At 38.5% G+C, this 14,108-nt stretch overlaps 1 non-coding gene across 1 annotated transcript; it reads right to left on the bottom strand.

Moving 5' to 3' along the window:
- Positions 1–10,572: 10,572 nt before the first annotated feature.
- Positions 10,573–10,679, bottom strand: LOC122687645. Its single transcript, XR_006339210.1, has one exon. It is a non-coding gene; the product is annotated as a U6 spliceosomal RNA (small nuclear RNA).
- Positions 10,680–14,108: the final 3,429 nt, after the last annotated feature.

The following is a 14,108-nucleotide window of genomic DNA, read 5'->3' as shown; positions in this document are numbered from 1 at the left end:
TTGACAGGCTCTTTTGTCCACGGGATTCCCCTGGAAAGAATACTGGAGTGGGCAGCCATTCCTTTTTACAGGGGATCTTCCTGACTCAAGGAATTGAACTTGGGTCTCCTACATTGCAGGCAGATTCTTTACCATCTGAGCCACCAGAAAAGCCTTGGTGATTTCCAGAACTTTAAATATTTAAGTTGATATCACTATCATTAGAATAAAAAACAAATATTAAAGAAGATGGAAGTAAACAATTATAGAGAATTTTTCTATCTGTATCTTTTAAATATGCAGAAGCATAGAGATATTGGAACTATGTTCTCAGTAAAAACAATTTCAAGGTTTTTTAAGTTCAGGGATAATCTGTTACTTGATTTCAAAAATAACTCATAAAGGGGCTTCCATGGTGGCTACAGTCCGTGGGGTCACAAAGAGTCAGACATGACTAAGCGATTAAGAGTTTCACTTTCAAAATTGATAAAGGTAGCTACATTAATAGAGACAACTTGAAAATTAGTAATAGCAGTTCTTCAAGGAAAAATAGGTTTATATATATATATATAGACATATATATATATATATATATATATAGAGAGAGAGAGAGAGAGAGAGAGACATATATGTGTATATATGCATGCATTCCCTATGTCATTCTATCCATTTGTCATATAATTTATACAAAGGTATATATAATGTTTGTATAACTATAGATATATATAGAGAGAGGTATGTAAATATTATAGTTATACTTACATATGCATAGAAGTAAATTGTACATCCTTCTTTCAAATTGAATTCATTGTCATATGTTTCCATTTATTATTATTATCAGTTTAAATTTTCTTTTTTAAACACTGAAAAAACACACATTTTACTTTCTCACATTGCATAGATAAGCCTTGAAACTTTAGTTTATTTTGGTGAGAGTTTGGAATATTTATGCAGAAAGAACTTTGTGCAAATAAAACAAAGTGAAGTTAGGTTTCTTGGTCCAAAAGAAAGAGTCAAGCATGACACAAAATACTAAATTTGTGTGACCTCCATGATCCATCAAGTAGAATCGAACTTTCCAAGGGGGACAAGTACAGATTGATATTTTAGAAATTACTGCGGGGCATAAACTATGCTTTTACTGTACAATATGACCTATTAGCAGAAATCATCCATGAAAAATTAGCATTTTTAAACAAATCTACATCATTTCATCACTGTTATGCATCTTGTTGCTGACAAGAGTTGATGATTTGAAATCATGATTGATTTCTGAGCACTGTGGAAATAAGGCAGAAAATTGCCAAATGTTTCAATTTAGGACAAGCAATAATTACACTGAAAATTAAGTTGTATGAAATTGGAAAAATGTGAAAGAGTCCATGGCATCAGTAATTACACTGAAAATAAATTGAATATCTTAAAAGATTTGCTTCCATATAAAACTCCTTCTCTGGATAGGCAGCTGATGCTTGAGGCAGCTGGAGAGGAGCCCAAGGGGGTTTCGAGCTGATGAGTGAGTCTGAGAGCAGGCAACCACTGCCCATCTCAGATCCCGACTTGAAGGAAGGCACTAGAGCAGCAGCTTCACAGTGCTGGAGTTACTGTGAGGAGATACCCCATGTCCAAGCCCCAGCAAGATGGTATGAGGGGCGAAATCACATTTAGAATCAAACCCCATATCCGCCAGAGACGCTCAGAGGGCTCAAACAAACCTTCTGTGCACCAGGACACAGAGAACCAACAGAAACTGAGACAGAATTGTGTTTGAGTGTCTCCTGTGGAGGTATGGGTCATCAATGGACTGCCGCAGAGGCAGGACTCTGGGTGCTTTGGGTATCACTGGGTACAGCAGACTTGGGTATTGCATAAGCCCTCTTGGAAGACGTCACCATTAAACCCATTATGGAGCCACCAGGACTTACAAAGGACTGGGGAAACAGACTCTTGGAGGGCACAAATAACCTTGTGCACACCAGGACCCAGGAGAAAGGAGCAGTGACCCCACAAGAAACTGACCCAGATTTGCCCATGAATGTCCAGGAGTCTCTGGTGGAGCATGGGTCAATGCTGGCCTGCTGCAGGGTTGGGGGCACTGAGTGTAGCAGTGCATGCATGCATGGGACCTTTGGAAGGAGATCACTGTAATCTTCATTACCTCCACCATAGTTTGGCCCCAGGAAAATAATAGGGAGGGAAAACAGCCACCAACATCAACAGAAAATTGGATTAAAGATTTACTGAGCATGTCCTTGCCCATCAGAACAAGACCCAGTTTGACCCTCAGTCAGTCTCTCCAATCAGGAAGTTGCCATAAGCCTCTTATCCTTCTCCATCAGAGGGCAGGCACACTGAAAGCCATAATTACTGAAAACTAGCCTATCTGATCACATGGACCACAGTCTTGTCTAACTCAATGAAACCATGCTCTGTAGGGCCACCCAAGACAGACGGGCATGGTGGAGAGTTCTGACAAAACATGGTCCACTGGAGAAGGGAATGGAAAACCACTTTAGTAATCTCACCTCAAGAACCCCAAGAACAGTATGAAAATGCAAGAATATAGAACACTGAAAGATGAACTCCCCAGGTCGGTAGGTGCCAATGTGTTACTGGAGATCAGTGGAGAAATAATTCCAGAAAGAATGAAGAGATGGAGCCAAAGCAACAACAACAACCAGTTGTGGATGTCACTGGTGATGGAAGTAAAGATGCTGTAAAGAGCAATACTGCATAGGAACCTGGAATGTTAGGTTCATGAACCAAGGCAAAATGGAAGTGGTCAAACAGGAGATGGCAAGAGCGAACGTCGACATTTTAGGAATCAGTGAACTAAAACGGACTGGAATGGGTGAATTTAACTCAGATGAACATTATATCTACTACCGTGGGCAAGAATCCCTTGAAAGAAATGGAGTAGCCCTCATAGTCAATGAAAGGTCTCAAAATGTAGTACTTGGATGTGACCTCAAAAACAACAGAATGCTCTCTGTTCGTTTCCAAGGCAAACCATTCAATATCACGGTAATTCAAGTCTATGCCCTGACCAGTAACACTGAAGAAGCTGAAGTTGAACAGTTCTATGAAGACCTACAAGACCTTCAAGAACTCACACCCCCAAAAAATGCCCTTTTCATTACAGGGGCTGGAATGCAACAGTAGGAAGTCAAGAAATATCTGGAATAACAGTCAAATCTGGCCTTGGAATACAGAATGAAGCAGGGCAAAGGCTAACAGAGTTTTGCCAAGAAAACTCACTGATCATAGCAAACATCTTCTTCCAACAACATAAGAGAAGACTATACACATGGACGTTACCAGATGGCCAGTGCCAAAATCAGATTGATTATATTCTTTGCAGCCAAAGATGGAGAAGCTCTATAGAGTCAGCACAATCAAGACCAGGAGCTGACTGTGGCTCAGATCATGAACTCCTTACTGCCAAATTCATTTAAATTGAAGAATGAGGGGAAAACCACTAGACCATTCATGTATGACATAAATCAAATCCCTTACCATTATATGGTAGAAATGACAAATAGATTAAAGGTATTAGATCTGATAGACAGAATGCCTGAAGAACTATGGAGGAAGGTTCATGACATTGTACAGGAGGCAGGAATCAAAACCATCCCCAAGAAAAAGAAATGCTAAAAGGCAAAATGTTTGGCTAAAGAGGTCTTACAAATAGCTGTGACAAGAAGACACATGAAAGGCAAAGGAGAAAAGGAAAGCTATACCTATTTCAATGGAGACTTTCAGAGAACAGCAAGGAGAGATAAGAAAGCCTTCATCAGGGATCAAGGCAAAGAAATACAGGAAAACAATAGAATGGGAAAGACTAGAAATCTCTTCAAGAAAATTCGAGCTATCAAGGGAACATGCAAAGATGGGCACAATAAAGGACAGAAATGGTATGGAACTAACAGAAGCAGAAGATATTAAGCAGAGTTGGCTAGAATACATGGAAGACCTATACAAAAAATCTTCATGACCCAGATAGTCACGATGTGTGGATCACTCACCTAGAGCCAAACATCCTGGAATGCAAAGTCAAGTGACCCTTAGGAAGCATCACTAGGAACAAAGCTAGTGGAGATAATGGAATTCCAGTTGAGTTATTTCAAATCCTAAAAGATGATGCTGTGAAAGCACTGCACTCAGTATGCGAACAAATTTGGAAAACAGCAGTGGCTACAGGACTGGAAAAGTTCAGTTTTCATTTCAATCCCAAAGAAAGGCAATGCCAAAAAAGCTCAAACTCCCACACAGTTGAACTGATCTCACATGCTAGCAACATAATGCCCCAAATTCTCCAAGCCTGTCTTCAACAGTATGTGAACTGTGAACTTCAAAATATTTCAGCTGAATTTAGAAAAGGCAGAAGAACCAGAAATCAAATTGCTAATATCTGTTGGATCATTGAAAAGGCAAGAGAGTTCCGGGAAAAAAAAAACATCTACTTCTGCTTTATTGACTATGCCAAAGGCTTTGAATGTGCAGATCACAACAAACTGTGGAAAATTCTTCAAGAACTGGGACTACCAGGCCACCTGAACTGCCTCCTGAGAAATATGTAGGCACATCAAGAAGCAAGAGATAGAAATGGTGTTGGAGCAACAGACTGTTCCTAAGTTGGGAAAGGAGTATGTCAAAGCTGTATATTGTCACCCTGCTTATTTAACTTAAATGCATAATACATCATGAGAAACATTGGGCTGGATGAAGCACAAGGTGGAATCAAGATTGCCAGGAGAAATATCAGTAACCTCAGATATGCAGATGACACCACCCTTATGACAGAAAATGAAGAACTAAAGAGCCTTTCGATGAAAGTGAAAGAGGGGAGTGCACAAGTTAGCTTAAAACTCAACATTCAGAAAACTAAGATCATGGCATCTGGTCACATCACTTCATGCAAATGGGCTGGGAAGCAACAGGAACAGTGACACAGTATTTGTTTGGATCCCCAAATCACTGCGGATGGTGACTGCAGCTGTGAATTTAAAAGGTCTTCCTTGCTCCTTGGGAGAAATGCTATGACCAACCTAGATAGCATATTAAAAAGCAGAGATGTTACTTTGCAACAATTGTCCATCTAGTCAAAGCTATGGTTTTTCCAGTAGTCATGTATGGATGTGAGAGATGCACTATAAAGAAAGCTGATCACCGAAGAATTGATGCTTTTGAACTGTGATGTAGGAGAAGATTCTTGGGAGTCCGTTGGACTGTAAGGATATCAAACCAGTCCATCCTAAAGGAAATCAGTCCTAAATTTTCATTGGAAGGACTGATGTTGAAGCTGAAACTCCAGTATTTTGGCCACCTCATGGGAAGAGCTGACTCACTGGAAAAGACTCTGATGCTGGAAATGATTGAAGGCAGGAGGAGAAGGGGATGATAGCGAATGAGATGGTTGCATGGCATTATCGACTCAATTAACATGAGTTTGAATAAACTCTGGGAATTGGTGGTGGACAGGGAGACCTGATGTCCTGCAGTTCATGGGATTGCAAAGAGTCAGACATGAAAGAGTGACTCAACTGAACTGAATTGAAGCCCCTTAATGAGGCTCACACCCTCACACTCAACTTGGGACAATTCCCCAATATGTAGTAATAGAGAAATATTGCCTAAGAAAGTGTTTACTTGAATAAGTGTATGGAAGAACTCATGGCTCCTGAGAGGCTGTGAGAGATGTACAGGTGACTGAGAAGTTCATGGATGCTCATGTTTGGAGCGTGGTCATATATGAGCTGAGATGGTCCATGCACAACAAATTTAGATGCAAGAAATAGCACCCACAACATTTGTTATCAGATTCAAATAGATTTCCAGCATTATGACTGATGGTCTAGTCAAGAAAGGTCTAGCTCATAGGTTCCAGTTCAGTGTTAGAGAAACCATGAGCCCATATTTGATACTGGACTCCTTTACTTGACTACTATTAGATCTCTTAAGCCTGAAAGTATACAGAGATGCCGTCTTGGAGGGAATTATAAAGTCAAAGGGGTCATATGAAAGTGTGAACAATAATTAGAAAGAGACAATTTACATGGAAGAATCTGAGATGTAATTAATTGGAAAGTTCGGTTTTCCTCTTTACCCCAAGAAATAGTCATCAAAGAGGAAAACTAAGTATGTTTCAGAAAACAAAGAAACAATATTTTGTTTGTTCATTTAGGCTGTGTCAATAGTGCTCTTTCTTATGTAGCATATTAGTTTTCAACTGCCAAGGATCTAATTACCACAAACTTAGTGGCTTAAAAGGTAAAGAATCTTTTGCAATGCAGGAGACATAGGCTCATTCCCTAGGTTAGGAAGATCCCCTGGAGACAGAAATGACAAGCCACTCCAATACTCTTGCCTGGAGAGTCTTATAGACAAGAGAGCCTGGTAGGCTACAGTCTATGGGATTGCAAAGAACCAGACACCACTGGGCTACTAACTCTAGTGGCTTAACACAATAACAGTTTATATTTAACTGTTATGTGCATCAGAAGGCTCACTGGGCTAAAGTAAAACTGATAGGGCTTCGTTCTTCTGGAGTTCCTTGGCAGTTGAAAACTAATCGGTTTCCTTGCCATTTCCAACTTCTGAGCCTGCCTTCATTTCTTTGCTCATGACCTCTCCCTGGATCTTCAAAACCATCAGTATCAGTTCAGTTCAGTTCAGTTCAGTTGCTCAGTCATGTCAACTCTTTGCGACCCCATCAACTGCAGAACACCAGGCCTCCCTGTGCATCACCAACTCCTGGAGTCCACCCAAACCCATGTCCATCGAGTCGGTGATGCCATCCAACCATCTCATCGTCTGGTGTCCCCTTCTCCTCCTGCCCCCAATCCCTCCCAGCATCAGGGTCTTTACCAATGAGTTAACTCTTCGCATGAGGTGGCCAAAGTATTGGAGTTTCAGCTTCGACATCAGTCCTTCCAATGAACACCCAGGACTGATCTCCTTTAGGATGGACTGGTTGGATCTCCTTGCAGTCCAAGGGCCTCTCAAGAGTCTTCTCCAACACCACAGTTCAAAAGCATCAATTCTTCAGCACTCAGCTTTCTTCACAGTCCAACTCTCACATCCATACATGACCACTGGAAAAGCTATAGCCTTGACTGGATGGACCTTTGCTGACAAAGTAATGTCTCTGCTTTTTAATATGCTATTTAGGTTGGTCATAACTTTCTTTCCAAGGAGGAAGCATCTTTTAATTTCATGGCTGCAATTACCATCTGCAGTGATTTTGGAGCCCAGAAAAATGAAGTTTGCCACTGTTTCCACTGTTTCCCCATCTATTTACCATGAAGTGATGGGACCAGATGCCATGATCTTAGTTTTCTGAATGTTGAGCATTAGGCCAACTTTTGCATGCTCCCCTTCCACTTAAATCAAGAAGCTCTTTAGGTCTTCTTCACTTTCTGCCATAAGGGTGGTGTCATCTGCATATCTGAGGTTACTGATATTTCTCCCGGCAATCTTGATTACAGCTTGTGCTTCCTCCAGCCCAGCATTTCTCATGATGTACTCTGCATATAAGTTAAATAAGCAGGGTGACAGTATACAGCCTTGATGTACTCCTTTTCCTATTTGGAACCAGTCTGTTGTTCCATGTCCAGTTCTAACTGTTGCTTCCTGACCTGCACACAGGTTTCTCAAGAGGCAGGTCAGGTGGTCTGGTATTTCTGTCTCTTTCAGAATTTTCCACAGTTTACTGTGATCCACACAGTCAAAAGCTTTGGCATAGTCAGTAAAGCAGAGATAGATGTTTTTCTGGAACTCCCTTGCTTTTTCGATGATCCAGCGGATGTTGGCAATTTGATCTCTGGTTCCTCTGCCTTTTCGAAAACCAGCTTCAACATCTTGGTTCACGGCTCACGTATTGCTGAAGCTTGGCTTGGAGAATTTTGAGCATTACTTTACTAGCGTGTGAGATGAGTGCAATTGTGTGGTAGTTTGAGTATTCTTTGGGATTGCCTTTCTTTGGGATTGGAATGAAAACTGACCTTTTCCAGTCCTGTGGCCACTGCTGAGTTTTCCAAGTTTGTTGGCATATTGAGTGGAGAACTTTCACAGTGTCATCTTTCAGGATTTGAAATAGCTCAACTGGAATTCCATCACATCCACTAGCTTTGTTCGTAGTGATGCTTTCTAAGGCCCACTTGACTTCACATTCCAGGATGTCTGGCTCTACGTGAGTGATCACACCATCTGATTATCTGGGCCGTGAAGATCTTTTTGGTAAAGTTCTTCTGTGTATTCTTGCCACCTCTTCTTAATATCTTCTGCTTCTGCTAGGTCTCTATCATTTCTGTCCTTTATTGAGCCCATCTTTGCATGAAATGTTCCCTTCATTTCTAATTTTCTTGAAGAGATCTCTAGTCTTTCTCTAATTTTCTTGAAGAGATCTCTAGTCTTTCTCTAATTTTCTTGAAGGGATCTCTAGTCTTTCCCATTCTGTTGTTTTCCTCTATTTCTTTGAACTGATTGCTGAGGAAGGCTTTCTTATCTCTCCTTGCTATTCTCTGGAACTCTGCACTCAAATGGGTATATCTTTCCTTTTCTCCTTTGCTTTTTGCTTCTCTTCTTTTCACAGCTATTTTAAGGCTTCCTCAGAGGCTTTATACCATCAGTATAGTATTCTCAAATTACTTTTTCTCTGCCTCTGATACTCATGCATCCTCCTTACAAGCACTGTTTGAATTATATTGACCCCAATGTGATAATGGATGATAATCTTCCCATCTCAAGATAATTCAATCAACTCTGTACAAATCTTAATCACATAAATTAGCAATTTTACTGGTTTGGGACATTAGGATGTGGATGGACATATTTGAGAGGACCATTACTCTGCCTAATCCACATATATAATCACAAAGAAAGATCCCAATATTCATTCTAGACAACATGGAATTGTTACTCCAACATAAAGAAAAACATTGAAACTTGTTGAAGAAACATGAAGAATAAACATGTCAGACGTGATGGGGTTAGAGAGTTTTTAGTTTATTCATTTTAAGACCACTAAAAATGTTAAATCATCAAGTTCTGTACTTATGTATATGATTGTGGCTATTTGAAGCTTTTGTTTATGCTCCTAAAATACCAACTTAAGGCTCATTTTACACTTTGACATATATTTGAGATAAATAGTAAAGAGATTTTGTCAGAGACAATTCATTTTCTCTTAATAGCCATGCTGCTTATCTTCGTTAGTGATAAAACAGATTTTGATTCAGTAACATTTCCAATTTGCATAAAGCTTACATTTTTCATCTTCAACTTTAGGTAAGTATGCCCATATTATTAAGTTTGGAATGTAATAGATGTCAAATTGTCCATAAAATGTCTATGGAGTAAATTGTTTAGAAAAATTTAATCCATCAAAACACTGTTTTTGCCTAAGATCAACAGTCATACTTGAAGACTCTTATCTCCATGGGTCATTGCTAAGATTATGGAGGAGTAGGTACAGTTGAGAGGACAAAGATGAAGAAATGGATTTCTCCATGTAACAGGATAATATTTGGATATGTGGATTTTTGTTACAGTAGGTATGTATTTTTCTCACATTCCTAAAGACTATTAGTTAGTCTGTGAATACTATAATCTTAATATTATTTTCTTTTCTCATTTTACATACCTAATTTATTGGATTTTTCTCTATGTCCTTGAATAGAATAGAGCAAGAGAAAAGACTTTGAGTGCCAGCAAATTTGAAAATAAAAAAGAATAACAACTAAGATGAGTAAGTTCTTGTTCAGTGAGGCCAGAACACAGATTCCACACTAGTGTCTAGCACAGAATAAAAGACTTCAAAAGAATGAGAGGATGGTGCACCTAATCCTCTAAAGATCTGAGCCTTATCACAGATGTCCAGCCTCCAACTCAGTATGAAAGTAGTAGAACCAATTCTAGTCAAAGGAGTTCTGTGGTCCAGGATGAAGGGATGTGTCATTGGTAACTGGAGCTGTCTGATGAGTAGAGTTCAGTTGCCCATACCCATGAATGCATAGGTTAATATGCACTTTTTATTTTGATACTGGGAACCTATGCATATATTTCTACTGTGACAGTCTGAAGTTTATAATTTTTGTCCCCTTAAAATTAAATAAGGAAATTAAATATTCTACTTGAGTTCTGGGTGTTATAATTTTTATCATCTGCTTAGGCATAGCAGTGAAAATTTATTACAAGAATTACTCGGTCTATTCTTATATGAGACTGATATTGCCCATTCACAATTTTCTCCTTATATAATCTGTAAGACTTCTTACAGGACAAATCTCATTACTGTCTTCAACTTGTCATGGCTTTGCTCATACACCACTGCTCATGAAGTCAGTCTTTCAAAATGTCCTTCTCACCCTCTTCATATGATCTAAATTAAGTCCATAAGTGAAGGAGTTTGGCAAATATTTTATGAATAACTTGGTTGATAATATTCTAAAGTATCTGGTATTATATTAAAGTAATCTTGAGAATGTATGGAGAAGTTCTCCACTTTTTCCCCTTAACCTCTCTACTCACATATACACAGTGCAATGAAGTCTAAATAGAAGCAAAGACTTCTAAAATCCCATTGTATTTTTTTAAAATATGGAACACTTGAGGAATTCCCATGTCATCCTTGTGCAGGGGCCATGCTAATCTTCTCTATATCATTCCAATTTTAGTGTATGTGTTGCTGAAGTGAGCACTAAAATATCATTGAATTTTTAAGTGGAAAATCATGACATGATCTCCTAGTCACACTGAAAATTACCAAATTTTATTCCAGAAGTGTTACTTATTCCACACACTAATAAACAGTGACTGAGCCCAACCTGATAGAAAGATAGATAAATAGAGAAATGATTGACAGGACGTTCAGTTCAGTCGCTCAGTCATGTCTGACTCTTTGCGACTCCATGGACTACAGCCAGCCAGGCTTCCCTGTCCATCACCAACTCTCGGAGCTTGCTGAAACTTATGTTGATTGAGTTGGTGATGCCATCCAACCATCTCATCCTCTGTCATCCCCTTCTCCTCCTGCCTTCCATATCTCCCAGCATGGACTGGTTGGATCTCCTTGCAATCAAAGGGACTCTCAAGAGTGTTCTCCAACACCACAGTTCAAAAGCATCAATTCTCCAGTGTTCAGCTTTCTTTACAGTCCAACTCTCACATCCATACATAACTACTAGAGAAACTGTAGCTTTGAGTAGATGGACTTTTGTTGGCAAAATAATGTCTCTGCTTTTTAATATGCTATCTAGGTTGGTCATAACTTTTCTTCCAAGGAACAAGCATCTTAATTTCATGTCTGCAGTCACCATCTGCAGTGATTTTCAGTTCAGTTCAGTCAGTACACTGAGAAAGAATTTTGTAAATATGACTAAATGTTCCCAAAATATAAATAAGTTGATTTGATAAATTAATATAAATTATATGAATACCTTTAATTAAAAATAAACATGCAAAATAGTGAGATATTAAAAATAGGTACAAATTTACACAAGATATAAATATAGGCAGACTTGCCTATAAGGTTGGACAATGCAAATTTTAAAAAAATGTCTACCTGTAGATGGGTAAACAATGGAAACAGTGAGAGACTTTATTTTGGGGGGGGGGCTCTAAAATCACTGCAAGGAGATCCAACCAGTCCATCCTAAAGGAGATGAGCCTGGGTGTTCATTGGAAAGATTAATGCTGAAGCTGAAACTTCAATACTTTGGCCACCCCATGTGAAGAGTTGACTCATTGGAAAATACCCTGATGCTGGGAGGGATTGAGGGCAGGAGGAGAAGGGGACAACAGAGGATGAGATGGCTGGATGGCATCACCGATTCGATGGACATGAGCTTGAGTAAACTCCGGGAGTTGGTGATGGATAGGGAGGCCTAGCCTGCTGCAATTCATGGGGTCGCAAAGAGTAGGACATGACTGAGAAACCGAACTGAACCATCTTTCATGTACCTCGTGGCTGTCTATATGTCTTCTTTGGAGAAATGTCTATTTAGGTCTTCTGCCCACTTTTTAAGAACACTAATCCTATTATGGCTCCCTATACTTATGACCTCTTCTAAATCTCATCACACTAGATATTAGGACTTCACTGATACAAATTTTGGGGAAAACAATCCAGACTATAGTACTTTTGTTGACATAATCAATATAATACATATCTCCATTTACCTGTATTTAATGTTTTAAATTTTTTATATGTTACTCTTTTAAAATACTTTGGGTACAAATGGAAGGCTACTTTTTCAAATAAGACATATTAAAAAAAATCATTTTTGAACAATTACAAAAAAATGCTCTTAATGACCCAGATAACCACAATGGTGTAATCACTTATCTAGAACCAGACATCCTAGAGTGTGAAGTCAACTGGGCCTTAGGAAGCATTACTAGGAACAAAGCTAGTGGAGGTGGTGGAATTCCAGCTGAACTATTTCAAATAAAATATTATGCTGGGAAAATGCTGCACTGAATATGCCAGCAAGTTTGGAAAACTCAGCAGTAGCCCCAGGATTGGAAAAGGTCAGTTTTCATTCCAATCACAAAGAAAGGCAATGCCAAAGAATGTTCACACTACTGCACAATTGGACTCCTTTCACATGCTAGCAAGGTAATGCTCAAAATCCTTCAAACCAGACTTTAACAGTATGTGAACCAAGAATTTCCAGATGCACAATCTGGATTTAAAGAGAGGAATCAGAGATCAAATTGACTACATCTGTTAGATCATTGAAAAAGCGAGAGAGTTTCAGAAAAGCGTCTATTTCTGCTTTATTGACTATGCCAAAGGCTTTGACTGTATGGATCACAACAAACTGTGGAAAATTCTTAAAGAGATGGGAATACCAGACCACCTTATCTGCTTCTTGAGAAATCGAAATGCAGGTCAAGAAGTAACAGGTAGAACTGGACATGAAGCAATCAACTGGTTCCAAATTGGGAAAGCAGTACATCAAGGCTGTATATTGTCATGCTGCATTTTTAACTTACATGCAGAGTACATCAGGTGAAATGCTGGGCTGGGTGAATCATAAACTGGAATCAAGATTGCTGGGAGAAATATTAATAATCTCAGATATTCAGATGACACCACCCTTATGGCAGAAAGCAAAGAGGAAGTAAAGAGCCTCTTGAAAAGGTGAAAGAGGAGAGTGAAAAAGCTATTTAAAATAGTACAAACTGCACCTCAGATAAGTTTCTTGGTACTTTCTATTCCCTTAAATCTCTTTCTGTTGAGTCATGCTCCTTGTTTTCCTTTATGATTGACAGAATTTAACTCAAATAGTAATACAATTAAATTAGGGTATTTTACAAGTCAACATCCTATTGATATTTTATAGAATATCTCACAAGATAAGTTTCTGTTTTAGATGTTTCAATTCATAGACTATTTGTATTAAAACAACCAGGTAGCTATAAATATGTGTGTATATATACATGTGTTTGTGTTTTATATATGTATATATAAATATATACAACATAAGTAAGATATATATACATATATATATACTCATATTTATAGTATATATATTTATTTAGAGGATGAAGTTCAATATGAATATTTTAAAGTTATCTTGAATGTAGCCATAAAAGTTTAAGGTGAGTCCAAAAAAAAAGTGATGATGTAGAAGTGCTATTCATTCAAACATATAACATCATGCCTCTGGCTTTTATTTTGTTCAGATAAGAAAATGTATACATACCTGTACATATTTTTTGGTACAGCTGTCATTGAACCAGAAAAAAAAAAATGTGTGTTGAATCGTTTATGAGTTACTAATGGCAGCTTTTTTTTTTTTTTTGCTTTATTGAGTGTCAGTTCTGAAAACATAAGATTTACTAGTTGCTAATTTCTTAAGTCAGAGAATTTGGAAAAACTGCCAATTTAGTTGTGATTTATGTGTTAAAAATTAGCACTGATATTTGTGGTGGTTATATATATGCATGCACACACATATATACATACATGTACATATACATACATATATGCACACACACACGTGTGTGTGTGTGTGTGTTCAGTCACTCATTTGTGTCCAACTATTTGTAACCCCGTGGACTGTAGCCCACCAGCCTCCTTTGTCCGTGGGATTTTCCAATCAAGAAAATCTGGAGTGGGT

The sequence above is a fragment of the Cervus elaphus genome, chromosome 31 (assembly GCF_910594005.1).
Source record: "Cervus elaphus chromosome 31, mCerEla1.1, whole genome shotgun sequence".
In the NCBI taxonomy this organism is placed as follows: Eukaryota; Metazoa; Chordata; class Mammalia; order Artiodactyla; family Cervidae; genus Cervus; species Cervus elaphus.
This window is presented reverse-complemented; position numbering and strand designations above follow the sequence as displayed.